Below are 26,620 nucleotides of genomic sequence, written 5' to 3'. Positions count from 1 at the left end.
GGGGCGACGACTGGCCTCTTGTCACCACCATGCAATCTTCATCTTCTTCGGCTGCTTCCAGGAAGGTTCAGCATCACATGGATGCAAAGTTTCATGGTCGCCAGGAATTATGGGCACCGAGAAAACAGAAAAATAGGATCGGAGGCCGGACGGCCGGGGCAAAGGTCTTGGTCCGGTTTATCAGCTAGAATCTACAATATTTTTTGTCTCACAACAAAATAGTTTTAACCGATTTATCAGCTGGCTTTAATACCAGCCAAACAGGCCTGTACTAATTAATAATAAAGCAAAAGTACGTGCGTGGTAGCAAAAGATGGCCGATGATGCGTAGGCAAGGTAATTAAAGTAGTAAAAGGCAGGGGCCGGCCGGGACACCAATGTTATGTGCATCATCCAAGCATAATAAAGAGCTGATGATGATGGCGATGTTTGATCTGTGTGCCAGTAGTGTCATGGCCCCGGCCAGTTATGCATGGGAGATTCCATGGATGTACTCTAGCGACCTTATTATTGCTCATTCGCAGTCGTGTTGATTTGGTTCCTTTTCGAGAGTTTGGTGAAACATATATCTCGTACGTGCTTGTGGAGCTGCAACTTGCACTTGTGCTAGATTGGGTTTTGTCACTTCGCTGTATATTGTATTAGTTTAATTTAATTTGCTTCCCATTGTCGAATGCATGCATGGTTTGCTGTGTATTCAAAGACCGGTCATTTCCTTCAAACCCGCCCGACACTGATGGTAACTCGCAATGGCACGTGTGTGCAAAAACTGATAGAAAAATGCGAATCTCGATAGAAAAATATTTTTCTGGCGATATACCGACAGAAAATAACTGACAGGACTAGCTCGTGTATTTTTTGATCGGTTCACCGTCAGAAACAATTTTTTTTGTCGGTCATACATGCACAAAAAAATTACGTTCATCCAGATTAAAAATAAATTTGCGAACTGAGCCTAGCTCGGTTAGGTTCCTTGCGGTGGAACCTGCCCACACGGTTTCAAGTTCTCGACATGGGTGCTCGCATTTTCCTAGATATATTCCAGGATTTAACGGCGTCGTGCTTTCAATGGTAGGCGACGTTCCCGTCGACAGCGATGCGCCTGTGTGACTTCGTCAATCTCGAGATGTGCCGGCACAGTTTTCGAAGATACTCATAGGGATAAGGTCTGTATACATGTGTTCATAGGGGGTGAGTGTGCGTGCGTATTGAGTGTCTGCGTCTGCCCTTATATAATTCGCAAAAAAAAGATTAAAAATAAAATTTCTTTGTAGCTATGCTCACAGAAAAAGGTAAAACCCAAAGAAAAATAACTTTTCTGTTAGTGTTCTCGCGAGTGCTGCTGGCTCAAGTGGAGGCAAATACGCATTATATATGATCGAATTAACTGAATGGTTTCAATTCTTGGTATATCGTGACAAATCCTATGAGCTGCTGGTTTTCACATGAGGTTTTAAGGAGGGGGGGGGGGGGGGGGGGGGGGTTTGCATTATATATATGCCATCTATTAAGTGATCGATATATCGATCCATACAGGGGCTTAAGCGTTTCTGCTCCTACTTTTATGTTAAATGGTGATTTTGTCCTTGTTTTTTTTTACTTTATAATTTTACGCCTATGTTTTTAAAACGAAGGGAGAGTTTGCCCCTACTATGTGAAGTAGTCTTCACGGTGTTAACTTTTGGACAAAAGAACAAGTTTGCCCATATGATTTTACCTTTGTTTTATTTTGCTCTTTGTGTTTTTCCCCTATTGCCATATCAATGGTTTACCAAATTTGATATGAATTAGATAATTTAATCAGTTCAAAACTGGTAAAAGCTTAGAAAAAATTCGACACCGTTTCAGCTAAAATCTCTTCTATGAAAGCACATCTTTCAGCATTCCCTGAGGCTTTAACTTGTTGTAATTTCTGTATCCACTCAAGAGAAAAGAAACATTAGCTTCAGCAATGAATTGCACCAGGATATGCCAACTTTCTGAGTTCAGCTATTCCGCATCTGACAAGAACTTTGCGCAGACTTCAGGGGACGCAAGGGGCAACAAAATGCTTCAACTTCAAGGGGGGTGGGGGTGGGGGGGGGTAATAACCTAGCAAAAATCTAGCCTTTACAAACCTAAACGCCTCGACACCATAAGATTGCACCTAGGCCGTGCCCCCCAGGACTTTCTATCACTAAAACATGAAACACTTGGATACGATATATGACTGAAGCAGATGAAACATTCGGAACATACAATTGCAACATGTGTGTGAAATATAGGCTACATCCAGATAAAACAGTTCCAAACATAAAAACACTTATTCCAACATAAGACTAAAACAGCTGCAACATTTCGAACATACTCTTGCAACATAAGTGTGAAACATGTGCAACATTAAGATAAAAATTCTTGCATCATAAATCTGAAACAGATGAAATATTTTGAATAAACGCTTGTAACATGTCTCTGAAATACTTGTAACATATGCAACATCCCGATCTACTTGCAACATATGCAACACATTCCACGTGTGAACATTTTATTTTCTCTTTTTTTGGCCATTTAATCAAGTCAGATCTAACGGTGTTACAAAATAGGGGTAAACGGACGCTTCGCTTCAAAATCACAGGGGCAAAATCACAAAGTTTAAAAAGTAGGGGTAAAATCACCATTGTAGTATAAAATAGGGGCATAAACACCAAATTCCCATCCATATATCTACCACCCCGTTATACTAGATCTTCCAAAGCCTATAGCTAGTTGAATGCAAACTTTTAATCTAATTAGCAATGCACTCCATAATTTGTAAAAAAAAGAACAAGTAATAATAATAATATATAACCCGTCCGTAATAATTCCGTTAATCCATCATAGCTAGGGCCTAAACGGAATCTCAGCCGCTAATCGTTGACGCCTTTTGGAAGCCTTCGCCGCTAAGGCTCAGTTGGCTGGATCCAGTACGGTGCATGCAGCAGTGAGCCAGTGCCCAGTGATGAGCAGCGCCTCGCTTCCTTTTGTCCCCATGGTGAGTGGTATATGCGATGCCGTCCTGTTGCCATTGCCTCCCTACGCCTACGCTGCGTCCCTGCCCTGCCCTACATAGCTAGGGTGGCACAACCAATATCGTAGAATACAACTGTTGTCATGCCGCAGGGACCAAAGTTTAACCTACCTACCCTTCCAAATGCCAAAGCCAAAATGTATAGGCCGAATCTTGCCCTTTCTTTTCCTCTCCGAGATCTTACCTTCTTACACTCCGTAGCAAATATCATTGACACATACCTATCATCTATTCCCTCCATCTCAAAAACACTCATGCTTTTAGGATTCTTAGGATAAATTAATGCTCAAAACAAATGTACCCTGATTATTGAAGGTGATACATGCTAACTACTTCTATAAAGTTAGTCAGACATAAGATAGTTTGACTTAGGGTGATCATTTTGGGACGAGGGAGCAAGAATGAACCGTTAATTGAGAAGAATACATGGAGTGTTGCAAAAGCGCAGTGTTCTCAGCTCGAACTATATGTGCCTAACTTAGTGTCAAGAGCTAAAACATTGATTTTTTTTGGGATATATAATTTTTTAATCGTAAAATTTCAAGTTTTGTATGACGTGAATATCTACGGTGTATGGCACATGAGATCCCTATGAACAAAAGCGATGAAATCAAAGGTAGTACTAGGTAGGCCAGGGAGATTATTGGCCATTGCCTTGCCATGGAGGTATGTGATTATTCCGCTGGTGACAACCGTACGAGTCATGGAGCTAGCTTTGCCGACTTCCGACGGCCGTCTTGGCCCTTAATTGGGTGCGCGTCAGCTGGCAATCATCGTCTTCTTCTGAGGCATCACATGTTGATATATAATTAAGGCGACGCGGAGCAATAAGCAGGTTGATCTGCGATATCACCATAACTGATGAGTGCTAGCTACTCTAGTGCGTTATGCCTGAATAACAACATGCATGGCTTCGATCAGTGACGATTTAATTAATTATTTTCAGGTCCAAAACTCTGCATTTGGTTATTGACGAGACGGACGGCTCATCAGGTTGTGTACGTGTTTAGTATTTGCTATTTTTATCTTGGGTGATTTAATTTTCAAAATTCGGTGACTGAGACACATCCAACAAAAATGAAAACGATGTCTGTTCATCGTGGTCAGATTTACATGGGAAAGGGTTCAGCATACCAGTGGCCTGGTTGCTCTGCTATTTTGAAAAGAAAATGAAAAAAAGGAAACAAATAATAGTGTTGGGCACATGCATGGAGGGCTTTTAATCCTATCCGAGAGCAAATTTCATGGACTCTCGTATATGCATGAACCTGTGTGTGTGTCGACCAAAGGTTCATGCACGATACAGCAGCCTCGCCCAAGCCAAGCCAGCCTTTTGAGTTTGGCCCCGTTCCGATCCCATCAGAACGAGATTATTAAAGCATGCATGGCTTACACTATAATCATTCGTGCAGCTATTAATTTAATCCCTCTCTGCAACTGCAATGAACCCAATTAAGCCCAAGCTTAGCCTGCAGACCCACCTTTTGTTGTCACTTCCACATGGACGACAATAGCAAAAAGAAACAGACAGAGAAACGAAGAAGATCGCGATATGGAGAAATCAGGTCGATTACGTTGGGCCCCGTGCGACTGATCGATGCGCTGTTTTTATGTTCAATCAGCACAGCACAGCACAGCAACATCCGCTTCAGTTTAGCACAGCCTAATCCTTCCGTCTCTAAATTTATATCGTTTTCGCTTCTTGAGAAATAATTTTGACTAAATATATATTTAAAAAATAATATTTATAGCACATAATTAGTATCATCAAAAAGATCTTTGAATCTAGTTTTTAATAAATTTATTTGGAGATACAAATGTTGCACGAATTTTCTCTAAAAGTCAAACTTAACTATAATTATTTAGGGATGAAAGGAGTACATACCTAACGTCGTTGACAGCGTCAAGCCACCAGAACGAGATATTTTGCTAAGATTCTCAGGTCCAGTTTAGTTTGTAAAAAATTTTGCAAAATTTTTCAAATTCCCCATCACATCGAATCTTTGGATGCATACATGAAGCATTAAATATAAATAAAAAATAAAACTAATTACACAGTTTAGACGAAATCCACGAGACGAATCTTTTAAGCCTAATTAGACTATGATTGGACACTATTTATCAAATAACAGCGAAAATGCTACAGTATCCATTTTGCAAAATTTTTTTCATCTGAACAAGCCCTCAACGTCGATCGGTATTGGCGGCTGAGCTGGGCTTCTTTTCATCCTGTGTGCCCCGCTGCCCACTTTAATATAGGTGTGAGTATACAAATATATGTGAAATGTACTAGGGCTGATCTTAAGCGTGATAGATGAACTAAAGATTTTGAATTTCTCTTGAGGGGCATGTATAAACCACTGAGGAAGTAGGTCTTGAGAGCCAACTATACTGTATTAAGCAAATTATTATCTTTTAGATAAACCAGAAGAGCTGCCGATTTATATTAAAAAGAAGATAAATCTAGACTGTTAAAATAACCTAAATACAACATACAACATGACTCCACTAACTACTAAAAACAAGAACTACACCAGTCTGTTGGATTGAGGCATTATAGGAGCATCCGGTTTTAATAACAAAATCAGAGACACACCATATGTGAGCCTAGAAAGTCAAATATCACATATAGCTACAAATAAGGGTAATATCAAAAGACAATACTTAGTATATAACAAACTTAGTATAAAAGATATAACCTTAGATAGCAAATAGCGGTAAGACAACTCCGATCTTTAGGTGAAGACTCCACTCCACAGGGACAACTGACTGGTTGATCACAAGCCTAACTCCTCCTGACTCTAGTAATCTGGTATCCATCCAGGATTTTTATCCAATTAAAATGTAAAGGCAAGCGAAAGTACATGTCGTACTCAACAAGGGTAACATGGGGTTCATGTGGCTCAAAAGGTTGACACGATTTTAACTGCGGTTAGCTTTTAGTGAGTCATGATTTTAAGCAATTGAGTAGCAGCAAGTTTATCATAAGCCCATATAAACACATAATTAGGTAAACATGAATAATGAATAGCTTAAACAATTAATCAATAGTGATCATTTGTTCCGTAAGAGTTCCAAGGTCGCTCGTGACCGTGAGCATGGCTGATATACCAGTTTTACACTCTGCAGATCTAGTAGACTTTCACCATGAGCCGTGATTTACCCTTTCGTCCGAGGTGACCAGTGAAACAATCCTGATTTTCCACGAAGGAAAAATCCACAGATACGAATAATGTGATAATCCCAGAAAGACCAAACTATCACATTATCATTATTTAGTTGATATCACAGTCATACATCGTGGAATTACAAGATTATAAGGCATTACAACACTGGGTAACACACCTAATTACAACATTATACTAGCGGAACACACACAAATCAGCATTAGAGTAGACGTAGCGCGTCGGCGGGTGAAGGCTCCTCCTTCACGGGCAATTATCAGAGTAGGCGTAGAATGTCAGTGGGCGTAGACTTCATCTCCTCAACCACACTTGAGCATAGGAACGAGACCACCTAATCCTAATCCTTCAATCTCCATTGTCGTCGTCGTAGATGACATCCAAAACCTGCCAAATATCTTTTAGTACGATTTGTACTGGCCACTGGCTCCCACCCTATGCTTTGCGTATGCTTTGTGGTAAGTGGAATGCAAGGGTAGAGCAAAAGGCCTATATATGGCTATAGGTTTCCTATACAAGTTCATCCATATTTTATAACAGTTCATCAAGTTTTAACCCATCTCATCCACACGTTCAACCATCCCATCACAGACATCTCACCACACTCTCACTCTCTAGCCGGCAAGGACGACTCCCTCTCATACCTTGCCTTATGGCTAACAGCCGAAGCCCAACAAACCATGGGGGAGAAGAAAGGACACCTCTCATTAATCAAGGAAAGCGTAGGTCATATGAATGTCCATATCTTGGGACGCGGCTATACATATAGATCAATCAACTCTGTAGAGCGTGTACACCTAGAACCACAAGATCACCATCATCGGCGGTGTGCACCGCCTAGGCTGATACCGACTACCTCTCAACCGGTATGGTGCCATCCTACCACTCAGCCCTAGGCCACCCTAGAGTCTACCGGCACACTGAGACTGTGAGACGTAGTACTAGGCCCCCAAAGGTCACTACGCTGTCTTAGGAGGGTGTGGGCCATACGCCCATACCTCCCTACACTATCCACTTCCAACCTAGTAATAATGACACCATCCTAGTTGGTCGGGTAACCATCCCCGCCCATTCAGGAGCTAGTGGTGTGTATGTAGGGTCCTATGATCTGGTTCTCTCGACGTACCAGTCCTTAGGGGGACCAGACAGGATATCTTCTCAAAGGGGATAACCAACACCCCATGCCTCGATGGCACTTCTATCTCGGGGCTTCATCCCACAAAGACACTCCACCTCGAGATCTTCTCATCTCACATGCACCCGCCATAGGTACCTCTCATAGGGGATGCCTAGGTTGCACCCCCCCGCAAGACTCATCCAATGACTCATCATAAGATCCTATCCGATCAACTCAACCCTCACCACACACCCAAGACGCACGCCAAGATCTCCCTGGTTATTACCATATTATTGGCACCATGTGCCTTAACCACTTACAAACAATCCTCCACCAAGCATCACATCACAGATATAATGCATAGTAGAAGAAGTAGCAAGTAAGTAGTAAGCGAGTGTCTAGTCTAACAGCGGGTGTGCAAGGGTATAGGTTGCGACAAGGTAATCGCTCACAAGCAATTCTACCATGCAACCTATCACAAATCATTTGCATAATAGTAAAGCACTAGCAGCTACATTATAGCATGTCTAATAGGATTCTATGAGGTTGGGTGGGATGTGTCACCTGTTCACTGGTCATCTTTGAGAGCCTCAGTGTACTTGTAGTCGTTCTCCTCAAGGTCCTACTACCGTCCATGTCTTCTCACTCCAATGGGTCCCAGTCCAATCACGTTATCCTTAATGTAACTACCTCGATAGAGCGACAAACAAGGCAATAAGCAAACAATACTCTAAAAAGGCAACAAGACTAAGAAAGATCGAATAACACCGAAAGAACACCAAGGGAAAAAGACTTAGCCCTAGCGGAGGATTTCCGATCCTCGGGCCAAAAGAGGCAGAAATGGTTGTTTGCTAAGCACAAGCTCAAGTCATAGCCTAGCCAGTACTTCCCGGGCCAATCGTGTCGACCTGTATAGCTTCAAGAATAATGGCCTAGACCCTAGCTCCTCCTAAGCAAACACAACAAAAAACAAGACTAGCCCTCATGAAGTGAGTCCGTATCCTAGGGCTTAAAAAGGAGAAAGTCGGCTAGGTATGTTCATGTCACATCCTCGGTAGAGATGGCACTCTAAAGGTTGATTGAGTCGACTCGCATGGTTCCGAGAACACGACATAGACCATAGCTTCGCTAACTAGAAGTGATAGTCCGGTCTTTGATCTGATCGTCATGGCTAGGATGGGATCGAACAGAGCGGGCTAAGGGGGAAAAGGAAATAGTTTTGGTCTCTCTCAATTCGTATGCCATTGCAGTTGACAAGAACCAAAGAGAGGGTGGAATGGGAGGAGAAAAGAAAGGAGCGGTGGTTTGCTTCTTCCAATCCCCACGCCATGGCAAAAGATAGGGCATCAGAAAGGAGCAACACACAAGAGGGCACAAATGCCTAAATCCAGTCGTAGGGTACCTGGACCCTCCTACACTAAATGGCACCAAGACACCCCTAGGGTTTTAGCGGTGCGGTTGTCACCGTGAGAACCTAGAGAGCGCTAAGATCTAAAATAGGTACAAGCATACAAGGGGCTTGAGCACAAAGGAGCCAAAAGAGAGGGAAGAGGGTTGGTATTTATTAACGTATCACTTGTTTAAGTAGTCACCCTATGTTATTGATATTTCTTAGCATCACTTTTACTAAGTTGTCATCCCTAGTGATGGTGCCAGAAATACTTGTTGGTACTACCTAGTGCCACTTCTAGAATGACACTAAGAAATACTTTAATATTGCATGTGACTAGAAAGAATATATAAATAAAATGAATCTACAAGCGCACAGATAATATACCATTATAGCACTTTACCCAGGAGTATTTTAGGTATTGTTATTTATATTTTTACCACAGGGAAGGACGGATGGTTGGAATATATTGATAACTTATACACATGATGGAGAAATAAACCATAACCAACTTCTACTCACAACAGGGGTAAGTCAAGAGATAAATGTACATGAATGGTAAGTAATAACTAATCATTGATCGCTTAGAGTATTCCTTTCTATGGCATTAGCATGACTAAGTAGAATATTAGAGGAATAATTTCTAAGTCATTCTTAATTATAAGTCCAAGCATACGTTGATTAGTGCAATTACACATAGTAGTCATGGCTAAGATCAACTTTATATCTACACATAAGGGATATTACTAAAGAAGATTAAGAACAGAGCTTGTCTTCCTTCGTAACCGCATCCTACTTGTCCTATATTCGGGGAGTGGACTACAAAGGACTCAACGGGAGTGTTACATCCGCGATCTACCACATGGAGTGGAATATAGGGTGCATTCGCAGGTAAACAACGTATAAGCACCATGCTTACACATTGTACACTATAGTGAGCTCTATACAAACTTATGTTTGAATATAATGATAATCTAGCTATACTAAGCATATAATCAAAGTAAACGATGAACATTATAACTAGGGCTAGACAAAATACTCACGGCTCGCCAACTTGCTCGACTCATGGCCAGCTCGGCTCGGCTTATTTTAATTTTTTCACAAGTTGAGCTGGAAGTCCAGCTTGCTGTTTTAACGAGCTAGCTCGAGCCAGCTCACGAGTTGAGGCCTATCAACCCACGACTATAAATCCAGGGTCCACGAGGGAGGCCCAACAAGCAAGCTCATACCACTGAGACAATCGGTCAATCCTAGATCCCTTCGTCCTGGCTTGTGAATGTGAGCGTCGTGACCCTTCTCCTCCATCTCCTGTGATCCCATCCCTTCCCCTTCGTCTTCCCATCCGTAGAAAATAAAAATGAGTGCTGCCACTGCAGGCAACTCCTCGCCTCTACTCGTTTCTCGTCCCCCTCCAGCCTCCTCACCTCTACTCGGTGTTAGTCCAGCGACTCTAGCCGCCACTCGCTGCACGCAAAGCACAATGCAGCTATGCAGGCACGGAGACGACGGAGGCGCCGATGCCACCTGCAGTCACCGTCCGCCATGGAGAACGAAGATGAGACCGTCGAGGCACAACATGAAACTCCTCCGCCACCGACAAGTTTGGAGACCCGTCGAAGCAAAGTCGGCAAGAATGGCAAGAAAACTGCCCCGTTGTCAGTGTAGATTGGCCAAGTTCGAGCGACAAAACGTCCCGCGTGGCTCGTGCCTACAACTACTCCATCACCATCCCCTACTTTTCATTGTGTCCTTGCAAGTGCAAGGTAAAGAGGGTGAAGCGGGCTGATTGTTGGAAGTATTTCAAGGAGATCCAAGTTACATCCAAGAAGGAGGCTAGGGTTATGGTGACAAAGGCTAAGTGCAAATTTTGCTATAGAAGCTATGCGTACCATCCTAGTGGACCAACATCACAGCTGAACCGGCACCTACAGAAGTGCACTCAATTTTTGAACAAGCTAGCAAAGGCTAAAGCTCAACTTGCTCAAGGCACCCTATCCTTTGGTTCTGATGCTGGTTCTCTTGTGATTAACCCTACTGAATATGATCATGACCACATTAGAAATTTGATTGCCAAGATGATTATTGTTCATGAGTATTCATTTCGGATGGTAGAACATAAATGGTTTAATATCTTGACGAAGTGGATGAATAGTAACTATGAATCTATTGGTAGAAAGACCATAAAAATGAGTGCATGAAAGTGTATGAATCAGAAAAGGAACTTCTCAAGAAGTGTCTTAGAGAGGCTGAATCTATAAGTTTAACTACAGATTTGTGGACATCTAATCAAAACCTTCAATACATGTGTTTGGTTGCACATTTCATAGATGCCAATTGGGTTTTGCAATGTCGTGTGCTAAACTTTGTTGAGTTGGATCCTCCCCACATTGGAATAGTGATAGCTCAGGCTATTTTTGATTGTTTGGTGGAATGGAAAATAGAAGATAAGGTTATGACAGTCACTCTTGACAATGCTTCAAATAATGATGCTGCTATTACAAATTTGACACCCAAGCTTCTTGCTAGAAAGAATGGTCAGTTTGATCCAATATATTTTCATGTTCGCTGTGCTGCCCACATAGTCAATTTAGTTGTTAATGATGGCTTGCAACCGATAGATGATCTCATAAGTAACCTTAGAGACACAGTGAAATATTTTAAAAGGTCTCCGAGTCGTATGTATAAATTTATGGATGTTTGCAATGAGTATGCTGTTACAGTTGGAAAAGGGCTGTCTCTTGATGTTAAAACAAGGTGGAGTTCAACACATAGAATGCTAGATACTTGTATTCAGTACAGGGCTATATTTGGTTACTATTCTCAAGTAGACCATAAGTATGAGTGGGCACCTTCAGAAGATGATTGGAAAATTTATGACAAGATTAGGCCAATTTTAAGAACGATGGCTGAAGCAACAACTGCATTTTCAGGATCAATTTACCCCATAGCTAATGTCTTCTACCCTTACATAGTGACAGCTAAGATTGCATTGATAAAGGCAAAGAAATCAGATGATGTATATTTGCGAAATATGGCTGCTGCAATGTTAGATAAATTTGATAAATACTGGGAGGTGAGAAATAATCTCATGGCTATTGCTACAATCCTTGACCCTAGGTTTAAAATGAGGTACGTTAGCTATAGCTTTGAACAGCTTTATAGCCCTGTAAGATGTGAAAAAGAGCTTAATGAGATCAACAAAGAGTTAGAAGAGCTCTACAAGAAGTATGAATTGAGGTATCGCCACAAAATGGGTGAGACAAACCAAACCACTCATTCAGCCTCTTCATCAAAGGGTACAAGCATCTCTGTTGTGTCTAGTATGGCAATGAGGTTCTTGCTGTTCCAACTAGCAGTGTATCATCAGAGTCCACATTTAGCTCTTCTGGTAGAATTCTTCATGACTATAGGAGCTCTTTGAAGCCAACGAGGGTTCAAGCATTTGTTTGTGCATCTAGCTAGACAAGCTAGATAAGGGGGTCTCAGAATGAAAAGTGTACACCTGTTCTATTGGTATGTAATCCTTAATTTTAGCTATTTCATATGAATTTTGATTTTATAATTGTTGTGGTACTTAAATGTTGATTTATGAACTATTTTTTAGGGAGAAGATGATGATGCTGACATTGAGTTTGTGGACTTTTCTAAGTCTATGGTGGCAAGCAACTAGTAATTATACAACTAGAAGTTGAAATACAAACATTCTAAAATTTGGTTCTCGGTAATTTCCTGAAGTACAGTTTTTTTTACTTATAGGATATGATCTAAGCCTGCAACAAGTGTAGGAATTGGGGGCTAGGAAACAAACTCTGAAGGAGGACAAATAGCTACTTTTGTGTGCTTCCATGGAACTTAATTAATGTGTCATATGTCATATGTAAATATTAACATACTTGCATGGAGATGGACATAATGTAATATGCTGGAACTGCATGGATCATGGATGGACCAGTTATGTTGCATGGTGAAAGTTCCTAATGGCTAGAGGGGGGTGAATAGCCTATTAAAAATTTCTACAACAACACTTAACAAACCGGTTAGGGCCTGTTTGGAACAGAGGAATAAAAAATGTAGGAATGGTAGAAAATATAGGAATAGGAAAGGAATGTGGTGGTAAAACAGAGGAATGGAAAAACACAGGAAATTTACATGAATGAGCGTTTGGAATGCAGGAATGAGGTAGTAGAAGAATCTCATTATATTTGGACTAATGATGTGCTTGTTTTGCTAAACTTGGTAGCTTAGGCAATAGTGTCTTGTCCTTTTTCTCACTGATGCATGGCAGTAGTGTTCGGTAGCTTAGGCAGATGCGCATCATGTCACAGGAAAATTTCCAATGGCCTAGACCGGATGTTTTCTTTCCTTCAAAATGCATGGGTGAAGGAAACTTTCCATAGGAAAGGATTGCTCAAATCCTATGTTCCAAACACATGAACAATACATAAAATAGAGGAATCTTGATTCCTGTATTTTTCCTTTGGAAATCCTACGATCCAAATAGGGCCTTAGACAATTATGAGGCGAAGCAAGTGTTGCGCTAGCCTACTAAAAAGCAAGCCACATACCATAATTCTAGTTTATATAGTTTCTATCCACACAATAGCTATGACACTACACTAAGTTAGTGTGCTTTCAAAAGCTAACTAAAGAGCCACACTAACCAAACTAACAAGCTCTCACAACTAGCTACACTAAAGAGCTTGACAACTAGTTTGCGGTAAAGTAAAGAGAGTGAGCAAGAAGGTTATACCGCCGTGTCGAGGAAGGAGCCAATCAATCACAAGAATGAATAACAATGAAGACCAATCACCTCGGAATCAAATGATGACACAATGATTTTTTACCGAGGTTCACTTGCTTGCCGGCAAGCTACTCCTCGTTGTGGCGATTCAGTCACTTAGAGGTTCACGAGCTAATTGGCATCACACGCCAAACCCTCAATAGGGTGCCGCACAACCAACGCAAGATGAGGATCACACAAGCCACGAGCAATCCACTAGAGTACCATTTGGCTCTCCGTCGGGAAAAGGTCAAGAACCCCTCACAATCACCACGATCGAAGCCAGAGACAATCACCACTCTCCGCTCGATGATCCTTGCTACTCCAAGCCATCTAGGTGGTGGCAACCACCAAGAGTAACAAGCGAATCCCATAGTGAAACACGAACACCAAGTGCCTCTAGATGTAAACACTCAAGCAATGCACTTGGATTCTCTCCCAATCTCACAAAGATGATGAATCAATGACGGAGATGAGTGGGAGGGCTTTGGCTAAGCTCACAAGGTTGCTATGTCAATACAAATAGCCAAGAGAGTGAGATTGAGCTGGCCATGGGGCTTAAATAGAAGCCCCCATGAAATAGAGCCGTTGTACCCCTTCACTGGGCACAACATGGGGTGACCGGATGCTCCGGTCATATCGACCGAACGCTGGACCTTAGCATCCGGTCACGTGATGTGTGCCACGAGTCCCCTCTCTTCAAATGTTGATTGCTTGATCTCAACAGTCAAGTGATGACCAGACGCAGCGGCTCAAAGTGATCGGACGCTGAACTCCAGCGTCCGATCATTTCCAGTAAGCATCTAGAGACAACTTTTCACGACCAGATGCGTCCGGTCATGCTCAACTAGACTCACCCAACATCCGGTCACTTGGCGTTTCCCTTGTGCATGACCATGTCAGTGTGATCGGACCCAGCCAGCTAGTGTCTAGTCATTTTAGCGCCAGCGTCCGGTCGACAACTGACGCTGCACTTCTTCTGCTGCTACTGACCAGACGCGCCGATCCTTCAGAGACCAGTGTCCAGTCACTTACAGTGACCACGTTCACCTGAGTTTAGGGCACCGGTGGCACCATCGGACTGTCCGCACTCTACGGGCGGACACTCCACTAGTGAAGTTCCTAACCCTTGCTCAAATGTGCCAACCACCAAGTGTATCACCTTGTGCACATGTGTTAGCATATTTTCACAAACATTTTTCAAGGGTGTTAGCACTCCACTAGATCCTAAATGCATATGCAATGAGTTAGAGCATCTAGTGGCACTTTGATAACTGAATTTTGATATGAGTTTCACCCCTCTTAATAGTACAGCTATCGATCCTAAATGTGATCACACTCACTAAGTGTCTCGATCACCAAAACAAAATAGCTCCTACCATTTATACCTTTGCCTTGAGCCTTTTGTTTTTCTCTTTCTTCTTTTTAAGTCCAAGCACTTGATTATCACCATGGCATCACTATCATCATGTCATGATCTTCATTTACTTCACCACTTGGAATGTGCTACCTATCTCATGATCACTTGATAAACTAGGTTAGCACTTAGGGTTTCATCAATTCACCAAAACCAAACTAGAGCTTTCACATGGTTGGTACTATGATGAACCTAATATATATTAATTATTATGGTTGCATAATGGTGGATGTCACCTTCTGGAATTGATGTAGCATCAACATTATAAACATATGTCTCCTATTTTTTAGTAGTAGCTCACGAGTTAAATGAGCCAGCTCAAGCTCGCAAATGAGCCGAGCTGAGATGTCCGTCTAGCTCGTAATATTAACGAGATGAGCCAAGCTAGACTGAACTAAGCTGAGCTGGCTCGATATCTAGTCCTAATTATAACTAGAAACATGAATGATATGAAGAACATTGTCATAACAATTGTAGCAAACATATGAAAGTAACGAGAGATACAAACAAGATACAAACAAGAGAGGGGTACAAGAGATATACCAAGCCATGTTTTTAACAAGATCTGGAATCCAAGCGAAGCTTGCCTACCTCTAGACCTAGCCTAGCTAGCTATGCCGTAGAATATGGTGGAACTCTAAGGATGATTAGGGTTTTTATCTTCTCTTGATTGAATGCAATGCCTAAGGGAGGGGGTAGGGGCTAGTATATATAGACCGAAGCGTCAACCTAAGCCCTTGGATCAAACCGATTTGAAAGGACAACGTAGATGAGAACCCTAAGGCAGTGGAGAACCAACAATGCAACGGAGAGTAGACATGTGGGCCCTAGGGGCCAGCCGGCATGCAGGTGGGGGCAGCCAGCCCCACCTGGAGGTGTCTCGTGGTCCTCTTTAGTGGTTTGGCTTCTGGTGTCCTCTGGAACCTTCTGGAGTTGTTTTCATCATGGATAAGCGTGATTAATTCTAACAAGTAGGTCCACCTTGATGGTTTTCTGAATAAACCCTGCTGAAAACATAGATTCACCAAAACTTGTAGAATTTGTTAGTTTAAACCCCTAAACCTATGTTGGTGATCACATTCATGCCCTTATACATGTTATATTGATGGTTTATAATGTTTGTTATCTACTATCAATAAACTCCCCCAAGCTTAACCATTGCTCGTCCCTGAGCAATGCTAAACTCAGCAACTGGATCAGAAGTTTTTAGGATTTTTTAAAACATCAAAGCAACTCTTCAAAAGTACACATGCGTTCAAACAAGAATTTTCCTCCAGATTAGAACAAACTATTCTAACTTTCAAACTTACCCATATTACCTTCAACCATAGAGCTTCTTAGCCTTCTCTTGGTTCTTGAGAAATTGAAAGATAGAATGATCAAGTCAAGCACTATGTCTCAAGTTCTTTGCTCAACCATTATTCTAGAGTTTTTATGGGTTTTCAAAATAAAACTCAGAGCTTCCATTGTATAGCACTCTCAAGTCTCTCAATATATGTGGTATTTATGGATCCTCGCTAAGGCAATAGTGATGTTATGCCTTTCTTCCCCTACAACTAGGGTGTCAGGGACCTAGTATCGGGGTACCGCAGAAGGTGGAACCAATAACCACCGAACGTTAAAAACTTCTAGACGCACAAGAGCGTCGCTTCACCCCTTACTGGGGTAACAGGAGCTTGGTTCCACCTTGCTCGATGCCTTTGGGGTGGGCTCGATCTCGCAAGAGGGCCGAGGATTAGTCTCCGTCTCGCTCGATGCCTCTGAGGTGGCTCTGCCTCGCCCGAGGGACTCAGGGCTAGTCTCCATCTTGCCCGACGCCTTTAGGGCGGGCTTGGTCTTGCCCAAGGGCTGAGGGATAGTTTCCACCTCGCCCGACCCCAGAGGGGCAGGGTCGGTCTTGCCCAGGAGATAGGGATTGGTCTCCACTTCACCCAACGACAAGGATGATAGAGACAGGGCAAGACAAGACGTTCGGGTCAACTATGGCTCCAAGAACCATACCCTGCGCCCTGACAAGAAAAGTACTGCTAGGAGAGGATGGGACGGGTGCTTTAGACCCTTCCGGGCATAGTAGGGCCCAAAAGGTTGTACAGGTGCGTGCTCCTCACCCTGTAGAATTGTAGGCGCCGCCTTCAGACCTAGGACACGGAACTCGACGAAGATATACGACAATCGCTACACTCCAGAAGAAGATTTGCTATCTCCACGAACGACGGGAATTCCGTCACCACACTGTAGACCTAAGGGAGCAGCGCCTGCTTCCCGACCCCTCAGGTCCAAAGCCAGATGGCCTTGACCTCGGCGTTACTCCGGACCCCGACCCCTTGACACTCCGACAAAGACTCACAAGAACCAAAAGACGTGCGGAGCAAGGCTGGGAAAGGCTAATAAGTCAAAACCACTGTACTACAGCCCATACCCTGAGCAGGATAACATTTTGTAATCAACCTGACACACTACAGGGACATCAATAGTGTTGTAGACACTTATCTTTCTTAGCACTCATCAGAATGAAGGACCAGGCCGGGTAGACATGAACCACAAGATTAGATAAAGCCCTCATCCTTGTAAAAGCCACCCCCTTGATCTATAAAAGGGGATGCGCCTATCCCATAGAGGGACAACGGAAAATAAGACCGAACAAGAGAACACACTCATACATACAGTCAAGCGGCTATGAAGCTCTTGACCACCTTTCAACCCTTCCATCAGAGACTTGGGACCAGTCCCTCTCTCGATCGTTTGTACTCCTTACTACAAACCGTTCACGGTGCTAATAACACGAGCAGCAGCAAACTGGACGTAGGGACATTCCACCTGAACCAGTATAAATCTTGTGTCCTTTAGCGCACCATCCGAGCCTAACGCGCAATACTATAAATTTACTTGCCGGTGCTTGTACGAAACACCGACAGTTGGCGCGCCAGGTAGGGGTTTGCATGTTCCAAATCAAGCCTCGGATGGCCACCCACGCAATCACCTGGGCCCCAGGCGCACACGTGCGTTTCGGCGACCTAGATTTCATTATCACACTAAGAGGAGAGCTAGCGCTGACTGGCTTAGCCGCCCCGTCTCCCCCTTCCATCAACCTCAGCCGTCTTAGGCTTGAGGGCCCGCCGGGCAACTCCCGAGGAGTCCCATCATCAAAGGAGGCCTCTCACAATGCCACCCTATGTCCGGAAGGGTCTGTACGGGGTGCTCCGATGGTGTTTCCATTCAGTCTCCACAACGCTGCGGCGACCGCTAGCCGCCTTTTGGCGCTACGTATGGTTTAATCACCCACGGACATCGAGTTCGTGGGGGCGATTGAGCGAGATACGGAGACCCTCTATGAGCTCCTCAATGAGGAGCCGAGATCGTTCTCTAGCTCAGATTCCAGTAGGGGGAGCCACCACCCTTCTCAGGAGTGCTTCATGACGCAGACCCCCGAAGGTCACGTCAAAAGCGCCTCTAGGGAAGAGGTCACCCCTACAAACAACCCTGATAGCAGGTCCAGGGAAGAGACGATAGCCCCATCTCACCTAAGGATGGAGCAGCTGAGGGCCCGTCAGCAAGAGATCGATGAGGCCAGGCAAGGGCTCATCCGGGAATACGTAGACATCAATCGTGAGATTGAACGCCGCAAAGACGGGGGGCGCGCGCGTGCCATGGCCTGCACCGTACATCAAAGGATCCTCACCAACGATGGGGCCCTTCCTCACTTTGCCCAAGCTAGCCAAAACATCGCCGCAGCAACCGCCTTGCTGCATGGCCTTCTAGAGGCCGCGACGTCCGAGGATCATCGCGCTCGCCGGGAGATTCGCACGTTGCTCGAGCGTGCAGCGGCACAGCAGGTAGAAAGTTCGTTGTCTCAACGACGTGAACCCGACACCAGCCAGCGCGCACCCTCAGTACGTCCCACCAAGGACGCCTCCGTACACCAAACACCGCCAGCCGGTAGGCAGCCCTCCGTCGTCCCAGTACATCAATGCCTCGGCCATGGCCGCGACGTACGCATCATCATCGACGCTCGGAGACGTGCCCACGGCGACGATGGAGAGGCAGCACGCCGCGGCTATCATCCCTGATGTGGCGGGTGCTACAATAGCAACGAGGACCGAAGCCCAAGCCCCAGCCTGCCAGGTCCTCAGGCCTTTGGCCGGCACATCCTCAACGCTGTGTTCCCCCTAAGGTATCGACCGCCTACCAACATTCCTAAATATTCTGGCGAGACAAATCCCGGGCTTTGGCTCAAAGACTATCAGCTTGCATGCCAGGCTGGTGGTGCGAGTGATGACAACTTCATCATTCGCAATCTCCCGCTATTCTTGGCTGATTCGGCTCGAGCATGGCTGGAGCACCTGCCGTCCAATGCTATTCAAAGTTGGGCGGATCTGATGGAGATCTTCGTGGGTAACTTCCAGGGCACGTACAAATGCCCTGGAAACCCATGGGACCTCAAGAACTGCCACCAGAAGGCCGATGAAACCCTCCACGGGTACATCCGGCATTTCTCTCGACAGTGCAATGAGCTCCCGAACGTCGCCGATGTCGACGTGATAGGAGCCTTTCTGTCCGGGATGACCTACGAATCCCTAGTCCACAAGCTAGGACGCAGGGGCCCACGGACTACCAAGGAACTCCTAGACATCGCCACCAGTCACGCCTCTAGAGAGGAGGCGGTCGGAGCCATCTTTGATCGCTCCGATGGAAAGACAAGGCGGAACGAGGACGCCGGTGAAGGCGCCTCCAACCGTCCTGCCAAAGGGAAAAATAAGAAGCAATGGCATGACAACTCACTTGTGGCCACTGCCGACCGCAAAGGTGGCTGGAAGCCCATGGAGGGCACTCTGAACCACTTCGAGAAAATGCTCGAGGGGCCATGCCCGAACCACGCCTTCCCGGCCAAGCACCTATACAAGGAATGCGGCCTCATGCGCAAATACTTGGCCGGGGGCCTTAACAAAGGGGAGTAGGATAAGGTGCCTATTCCCACCACTGATGACACAGAGGAGAAGGATGACACCTTCCCAACACCGACCGGCGCCCTCATGATCTTCGGAGGATCAACGGCCTACGACTCCAGGCACCGCCAGAAGGTCGCATGTCGTGAGGTCTATACCGCCGGACCGGCCACGCCAGCCTTTCTCCGGTGGTCAGAATCTGCCATAACCTTCGACTGGACCGACCATCCAGATGCCATCCCACACCTGGGAAGGTATCCACTTGTCGTCGTCCCGATCGTCGGTCCAAAGCGGCTCACCAAGGTACTGATGGATGGGGGCAGCGGCCTCAACATCATGTACGCCAAGACGCTCGATGAGATGGGCGTCGACCGAACGCACCTCCATCCCATCCGAGCACCTTTCCATGGCGTCGTGCCTGGAAGGCAAGCCGTGCCACTAGGGCAGATCGACCTGCCTGTCACTTTTGGGGATCGGTCCAATTACCGGACTAAGACCCTCACCTTCGATGTGGTGGGGTTCCTGGGGACTTTCCACGCCATCCTGGGGTGACCATGCTATGCGAAGTTCATGGCCGTACCCAATTACACGTACCTAAAGCTGAAGATGCCGGGTCCCCGTGGGGTCATCACCATCGGCACCTCCTTCCAATGCGCTTACGAGTGCGAGGTCGAATGCTGCGGACACGCATCCGCAGTCATCGCATCCGAAGAGCTCGCCACCCTCAGGGATGAGGTCATTGAAGGGACACCCAACGCAAAGAAGTCATCTGGATCGTTCGAATTGGCAGAAGGCTCCAGGGAGGTCCTCTTGGATCCCAGCAGCTCTGAGGGCAAAAAAGTCCGTATTGGGACCATGCTCTCCTCCAAATAGGAAAGCACGCTCGTCGACTTCCTCCGCGCCAACAAGGACATCTTTGCGTGGAAACCCTCGGATATGCTGGGCATCCCGAGGGAGGTCGCCGAGCATACTCTCCAAATCCTCCTGGGCTCCAAGCCGGTGAAACAACGCCTACGCCGCTTCGACGAGGAGAAACGCAGGGCCATCGGCGAGGAGATAGCCAAACTACTGGCCGCAGGATTCATTAAGGAAGTATACCACCCAGAGTGGTTAGCAAATCCTGTTCTTGTCCGAAAAAAGAGCGGGAAATGGAGAATGTGTGTCGATTACACCGGCCTTAACAAAGTGTGTCCAAAGGATCTGTTTCCTTTGCCATGAATAGACCAAATAGTCGATTCCACCTTGGGGTGCGAAACCCTCTGCTTCCTTGACGCATACTCCGGCTACCATCAAATTGCGATGAAAGAGTCTGACCAGCTCGCGACATCTTTTATCATGCCCTTCGGATCATTTTGCTACGTTTCAATGCCGTTCGGTCTGAAGAACGCTGGGGCAACGTACCAGTGCTGTATGCTTAATTGCTTTGGAGACCTCATCGGGTGAACCGTTGAGGCCTATGTCGACGACATCGTAGTCAAATCCAAGCGAGCTGACCACCTTGTCGCTGACCTTGAACAAACCTTTGCGAAACTCTAGGCAAACGGCATCAAACTCAATCCCAAAAAATGTGTTTTTGGGGTCCCAAAGGGCATGCTGCTCGGCTTCATCGTCTCCGAGTGCGGCATCGAAGCCAACTCAGAGAAAATATCAGCCATCACAAGGATGGGCCCAATCCAAAACATAAAGGGGGTTCAGCAGATCATAGGGTGCCTTGCCACCCTCAGCTGATTCATTTCACGCCTCGGCGAATGAGGACTCCCCCTTTATCGACTCCTGAAGAAAAATGACCACTTCAAGTGGACAGCCGAGGCTCAGGAGGCGCTTGACATGGTTAAATGATTTTTAACTAAGCCACCGGTCCTAGTTCCTCCATGCGACGGAGAATCTCTCCTACTGTATATATCGGCCACCACCCAAGTGGTTAGCTCTGCCTTAATAGTAGAGCAAGAGGAAGAGGGGCACGCCTTCAGGGTGCAGCGCCCTGTATATTTCATCATCGAGGTATTATCCAACTCCAAAACCCGCTACTCCCAAATCCAGAAACTTCTCTACACCGTCCTCATCACCAAAAGGAAGCTATGCCACTACTTTGAGTCACACCCCGTGACAGTGGTGACGTCGTTCCCCCTCGGCGAGGTCGTTCGTAGCCATGACGCTACGGGAAGAACCGCAAAGTGGGCACTCGAGCTGATGGATCAGGGCATTTCTTATGCCCCCCGAACGGTGATCAAATCTCAGGCACTAGCCGACTTCATTGCGGAGTGGACCGAGGTTCAGATGCCACCAGCAGCCGTCGATCAAGAGTACTAGACAATGTACTTCGATGGATCACTGATGAAAAAGGGCGCCGGAGCAGGACTAGTCTTTGTATCCCCCCTCGGGGTCCACATGAGGTACATGGTTCAGCTTCATTTCCCCTCATCAAACAATACTACAGAATACGAAGCGCTCATCAATGGCCTACGAATCGCCATCGAGCTGGGCATCCGACGCCTCGACGTCAGGGGCGACTCTCAGCTGGTTGTCAACTAAGTCATGAAAGAGTCATGCTGCCACGACACCAAGATGGAGGCATACTGCCGAGAGGTCCGATGTCTAGAGGACAAATTCGATGGCCTCGAACTCAATCACATCCCCAGGCGCCTCAACGAAGCGGCCGACATGCTCACAAAAGCAGCATCCAGCCGAGAGCCAGTCCCAATAGGCATCTTTGCCAGTGATCAACACAAACCCTCGGTATGCTACGCGGGGTCGGAACAAGCCAACGATGGCCCTTCTAGTCCGACCCCTAGGGCCAATCCGCCAACTGCTCCGCCCGACCCTGAGGTCATGGAGCTTGAAGAGGACCCAGCAGAGGAGTCTGATCCTCCTGATGACTAGAGAATGCTTTACCTCGACTATCTCCTCCACGACATACTACCGACCGACAAGACAGAAGCCTGACGGCTTGCACGACGCGCCAAGTCCTTCATTCTTGTAGAGGGCAAACTCTACAAACGAAGTCACATCAAAATTCTGCAACTCTGTATCCCTAGCAAACAGGGAAAACTTCTGCTGAGCGACATCCATGGTGGAGCATGCGGTCATCATGCCGTACCAAGAACCTTGGTTGGGAATGCATTCCGACAAGGTTTCTACTGGCCCACCGCAGTAGCCGATGCCGAGCAAATTGTACGCACCTGTGAAGGGTGCCAATACTATGCTCGGCAAACACACCTCCCGGCCTAGGCTCTCCAGATGATCCCCATCATGTGGCCCTTTGCGGTCTGGGGGCTCGACCTGGTTGGGCCACTCAAAAAGGCGCCCGGGGGCTTTACCCACCTGCTTGTCACCATAGACAAGTTTACAAAATGGATTGAAGCTCGACCAATATCCATAATCAAATCCAAGCAAGCTATGCTGTTCTTTCTCGACATCATCCATCGCTTTGGAGTACCGAACTCTATCATCACAGACAATGGCACACAGTTCACCGGTAGGAAATTCATTCGCTTCTGTGATGAACAACACATCCGAATCGATTGGGCAGCCGTCGCGCACCCCTGGACGAACGGGCAGGTCGAGCTTGCAAACGGCATGCTTCTTCAAGGCCTCAAACCCAGAATTTTCAACCGGTTGAACAAGTTCGGCGCGCGTTGGCTCGCTGAGCTCCCAGCTGTGCTCTGGAGCCTAAGGACAACCCCTAGCCGGGCCACCGGCTACACACCTTTCTTCATGGTCTATGGTTCTGAGGCCATTCTCCCGATGGACCTCGACTACGGAGCACCAAGAATCAGAGCATATGACGAACAGGGAGCCAAGGCATCTCACCAAGATGCCATGGACCAGCTAGATGAAGCCCGCGACATCGCCCTCCTCTGTTCGGCTAAGTACTAGCAAGCATTGCGGCGGTACCACAGCCGACGGGTGTGGGGTCGAGCCTTCAATGTCGGAGACCTCGTCCTCCATCTTGTGCAGAGCAACAAGGATCGCCACAAACTCTCCCCGCCCTGGGAAGGACCCTACATCGTCGCAGAAATACTTCACCCAGGCACCTACCGGTTGAAAACCATCAAAGGCGAGGTCTTCACCAATGCCTGGAACATTGAGCAGCTACGTCGCTTTTATCCTTAAAATAAGCATACACTCTTCCTTATCAGTTTTTGTCATAATAATACCACGATCCGTAGTGACTTCCGACCCCTGTAGATGGCGAGGGGTCAGATCTCACTCGGGGGCTGGCTTGAGATCGTAACATATGACATGTGTAATACAAATATTATGCTTGCAAAAAATTCCTGTGTTATAATTACAAACATTCTCTAAGTTTTCCATTCGCCTCATAAACGAGTCTCGAGGGCTAAGATCTTGGGAACCAATTCTGAATACAACTGGTAGGACTGCGAGACACCCACGCCCCAGTAGCTACAACCTCTTTGCTCACCAGTTCAATTAGAATTAGTTTGCCCACGTTCCTAGCTTCCTATGACTTAGACCATGAGAAGAGTCGGAAAGCACTAAAATCATTCCTACAGAAAGGAGAGAAGATAAAAATTGCTTGCCATAAGCAAAGGATGTAATTTTGTTCATTTTTTGCACAAATTCGTCACTTACAAAGTGATTTCATTACAAAGAGGAACAATATACTTATAAATTTAGAGGACTGTTTGCTCGGGGGGCTTCCCCACAAAGTTATTTCATTATAGTCTCTGCTTAGCTCTACTACAAGTATTACTGCGGTCGCCGCACCACGCTCTCCATCGGCGACGCCCAGGGCATGTACATGGGCCAGCTCATCTACTACGGTCGCCGCACCATGCTCTCCATCGGCGACGCCCAGGGCATGTACATGGGCCAACTCGTCTACTGCGGTCGCCGCGCCATGCTCTCCATCGGCGACGCCCAGGGCATGTACACGGGCCAGCTCGTCTACTGTGGTCGCTGCGCCACACTCTCCATCGGCGACATCCCGATATCCCACCGCTTCGCTGGACCCTTGAAGCCGCCACCATCTATGACATCTCTGCCGGAGCATCCAGGGACTACGCCATCGTCGTCAGCCGCAACCTCGGCAACAATGCCACCGCTAGGGCGTCTGGGGACTACGCCATCATCCCCAGCCATAACCCTGATGATGGCGTATGAGCAGGAAACACCTCCCGCCAAAGGAGGAGCATAGCGGACGACGGCGTAGTCGACGACGTACGACGCCCACCGGTGCCTCTTCTCCTTCGACATCAGCGACTCCTCAGCAAGGGTAGTACGCACCATCTCATCCACGTTGGATAACCCCCGGCTCAACATCACGCGCCAGACTCGTGAGCAAATTTGTGAGTTCTCTCTCTCTCTAGCATTACTCATCCTCACTTAGGAATTGCCGCGATGCACGAACGCGTTTGGCGGAAAGGAAGAAGAAGGAGAGATAGCGGCTTAGAGGCAGAAGAGGAGGTGGGATGAGAACCCCTCTCCCCCTCCCTATTTAAAGAGGAGGCGCGGTAGCTAAGGAAAGGCGAAAGGTTGGACGAAAAACCCTCTCCCTTCCCCTCTTTAAATATAGAATCAATGATGATTGATATCTGAGGGGACGCGCTGAAACTGACGGGACGCACCCCTGTCGACGAGGCATCCCTCTTTGGTCAAACTACGCACTGCCTAGGTATGGCCCGCTACTGACCCACTCCGGACGTGGCAATTAAGGCGCCCACGTAGGCAGACAGCCCTTCACCTCCCCGTGCAGGACCTTTCGGATCTCCTAGGCTGGCTGTTCGGCCCAGAAGACACGACGAACGAACGTCCAAAGAAAGGTAAGCCTCTCAGCGTTCTTACTTTATACGTTAAAATTCATTCACGAGTTTCCGACCCTGTCAAACGGCGGGGACACGAACATCACTCGGGGGCTGCCGAGGATGACTACCAGTCTAGACATCCTCTACACCCGACCTCTCCGTACGCTTGAAACTAGGAGTACGGAATACGTGCATAGAACTTTGAGTAAAACTGGACGAACTGGCAGACCCTATGCCTCGGTGGCTATGGTGATTTTTGTTCACCAGAAAAACCATGCTCAAACACCCCTCACGTCTCTGACTTCAACGTCTGCCTTCTCAAGAAGGGTTCGGAGGGGTCCGCCTATAGAGTCTCTCCCAAAGGAGAAGCTGTCAGGTTCCCTAAGTTAATTAAACGGCTCGGATCGCCACCGAGACACGAAAAACAAAGAATAGCAATTCTTATGCAGGTTACTCCAACCTCATCGCGAACATCAGGGTCCGAACCCCGCGTGGACACGTTTCGTAATAGCCTTTCATCACTCATACTGCCAAGGTAACATTGCCGACCCCTCCTTTGTTTCGATTATATTATGTGTAGGCAAAACATCCCAACGCTTCGTGTCGCACCATGAAACGACTGTTGCCTCATTTGATATAGGTGACCACAGGCCGAGGTTCGAAGGTCGGCCCACGAAGGGCTCGAGGCCACCTCATGCCGAACAGAGCCAGGGAGAGATAATCGAGACAAGCCCCAGCAGCCCTGCCTGACCCTGCTCAGAAGCGAACAGGGACGTCTTGACCTTCTCTCGTTTGATTCTAACCCCGAGCCAAACCCACAGAATCTCCATCGAGGAGAGTCCATCGGGCCCCCTGAGCTTATCGAATGACTCAAGCATCTGCCAGGAGGCGGGTTAAGAAGTTGTGGAGTGCCACCAGAGGGCTCTGCCGACCCCATCAGCAAATGATGGACTCGGATTCCACACGAACGTACCCGTTAG

At 46.6% G+C, this 26,620-nt stretch overlaps 1 pseudogene; it reads left to right on the top strand.

The window, feature by feature from the left end:
• The first annotated feature begins 10,576 nt into the window (after positions 1 to 10,576).
• Positions 10,577 to 12,156, top strand: LOC136470079 (zinc finger BED domain-containing protein RICESLEEPER 2-like; annotated as a pseudogene).
• Positions 12,157 to 26,620: the final 14,464 nt, after the last annotated feature.

This window comes from Miscanthus floridulus, chromosome 8 (assembly GCF_019320115.1).
Source record: "Miscanthus floridulus cultivar M001 chromosome 8, ASM1932011v1, whole genome shotgun sequence".
Lineage (NCBI taxonomy): Eukaryota > Viridiplantae > Streptophyta > Magnoliopsida > Poales > Poaceae > Miscanthus > Miscanthus floridulus.
The sequence above is the reverse complement of the archived record's forward strand: the minus strand, read 5'-3'. Positions and strand labels throughout refer to the sequence as shown.